The 2,401-nt window shown below is 43.0% G+C and overlaps 1 pseudogene; it reads left to right on the forward strand.

The window, feature by feature from the left end:
• The first annotated feature begins 934 nt into the window (after window positions 1-934).
• LOC105722034 (3'(2'),5'-bisphosphate nucleotidase 1-like) lies at window positions 935-1,844 on the forward strand (annotated as a pseudogene).
• The last annotated feature ends 557 nt before the right edge of the window (window positions 1,845-2,401 follow it).

Consider the following 2,401-nt stretch of genomic DNA (forward strand, 5'->3'; position numbering starts at 1 on the left):
CAGGCTGATCTCGAACTCCTGACCTCAAGTGATCCACTTGTCTCGGCCTCCCAAAGTGCTGGGATTACAGGCTTGAACCACCACATTTGGCCAGTTTTTAACATTTTTAATAAGAATTACTATGGGAAAGAGCCAGGCTCTATTTTCAAGGAGTGCATATTAGCTCTTCTCCATGTAAAGGGCCTTCCTCTTTTGCCTGTTTAGTGGAGAAATTTTGAATGTGGAAATTATAGCATGCATACAAATATATATTAAAAAAAAGAAAATATATACACAAAGATTAGAATAGTGGTCCCTTTCACCCTGAAGAGTGGGAAACAACGTGAGGGAGGCACATACAGAGAGATGTAAGTTTTAGGTAATTTTTTACTTCTTGGATGGGATGGTGTATACACAGGAATTAATCATATGTTTTGTTTTGTTTTTGAGACAGTCTCACACTGTTGCCTAGGCTGGAGTGTGGTAGTGTGATCGTGGCTCACTGCAGCCTTGACCTCTTGAGCTCAGTTGATCCTTTCATCTCAGCCTCCCACAGAGCTGGGACCATAGGCACACACCACCATGCCTAGCTAATATTTTGCATTTTTTTGTAGAGATGGGGTCTCCCTATGTTGCCCAAGCTGATCTCGAACTCCTGAGCTCAAGCGATCCTCCCACCTTGGCCTCCCAGAGAGCTGGAACTACAGGCATGAGCTACTGCACCCAGTTCATTGTACTATTAATCATAACTTAAAGAAATCAAAGACAGCCATTGCTCAGAGTTTCCCACATGCTCAGTAGCTGCGGTAGGGGTGCCATCCAGCCCCGAATGACCTTTTGACTGTGTGAAAGCGTCATACTGGACACCATGAGGGACCTGGGTCTCAATAAGGTGTTTTTGCTGCTTCTGAAGTGTCTTTGATTCAACGTTGTTCCAGGTTTGTTACAGTTTATCATGGCTTCCAGCAACACTGTGTTGATGTGGTTGATAGCCTCAGCATAGTCTATTGCTCCAAATTTAAAGAAATGATAGTCAGATGGGTTGTTACTGAAGGAGACCTGGGTATCGTGGAGAAGACCTGTGCAACCAAAGCTGACTGATTGGTACAGATGAGCTTATGTTCTTCACTGGCCCAGAAATTCCCCAAACTAACAGTTATGGGGTAAGAGGATCTGCCTTCTGAGGAAGTGGATCAAGAGCTGACTGAAGACGGTCAGTGGGAGGAAATACTGAAACAACCACGCCTGTCGCAGTACAGTGCTATTAAAGAAGATCTTGTGGTCTGGGTTAATCCTCTGGATGGAACCAAGAAATACACCAATGGTCTTCTTGACAATGTAACAGTTCTTATTGGAATTGCTTAGGAAGGAAAGTCATAGCAGGAATTATTAACTGGCCATATTACAACTATAAGGCAGGACCAGATGCTGTGCTGGGGAGGACAATCTGAGGAGTTTAAGGTTTAGGTGCCTTTGGGTTTCAGCTGAAAGAAGTCCCCGCTGGGAAACACATTATCACAACTACCCGATCCCATAGCAACAAGTTGGTCACTGACTGTGTTACTGCCATGAACCCCGATGATGTGCTGTGAGTAGGAGCAGGAAATAAGATTATTCAGCTGAATGAAGGCAAAGCCTTTGCTTATGTATTTGCAAGTCCTGGTTGTAAGAAGAGGGATACTTGTGCTCCAGAAGTTATTTTACATGCTATGGGAAGCAAGTTAACTGATATCCATGGGAATGTTCTTCAGTACCACAAGGATGTGAAGCATATGAACTCTGCAGGAGTCCTGACCACACTGAGGAATTATGACTACTATGCAAGCCAAGTTCCGGAATCTGTTAAAAATTCACTTGTTCCTTAAAGGAAAGTTTCATTTGGCCGGGCGCGGTGGCTCACGCGTGTAATTCCAGCACTTTGGGAGGCCGAGGCAGGTGGATCGCTTGAGCTCCAGGAGTTCAAGACCAGCCTAGGAAACATAGTGAGATCCCCTCCCCATCTCCACAAAAATACTAATTAGCCAGGCATCCTGTCATATGCCTGTAGTCCCAGCTAATTGGGAGGCTAAAGCAGGAGAATCGCTTGAGCCCAGGAGGCAGAGGTGGCAGTGTGTGAGATTGCGCCACTGCACTCCAGCCTGGGTGACCAGAGTTAAAACCCTATCTCAGGAGAAAAACAAAACAAAACCAAAAAAAAACAAGAAAGTATCAAAAGTTTCATTTACTTAGCTAGGAGAAAGACTTGGTTCTCAAAATAATACATTTTAAAACTAATTAGATAGAATTAGAGTTTTACCTTTATTCATTGTTGAGCAGTGATTTATATTTAGTTATTATATTTAGGAATAGAAAATAGAATTAAATAATTTAACTTGATTAATCAATCAGACCAATTTTGGCATCTGGAGAACTTATAAACTCA

Source organism: Aotus nancymaae, unplaced genomic scaffold (assembly GCF_030222135.1).
Source record: "Aotus nancymaae isolate 86718 unplaced genomic scaffold, 86718_ANA_hifiasm-v0.15.2.pri h1tg000032l_0, whole genome shotgun sequence".
In the NCBI taxonomy this organism is placed as follows: Eukaryota; Metazoa; Chordata; class Mammalia; order Primates; family Aotidae; genus Aotus; species Aotus nancymaae.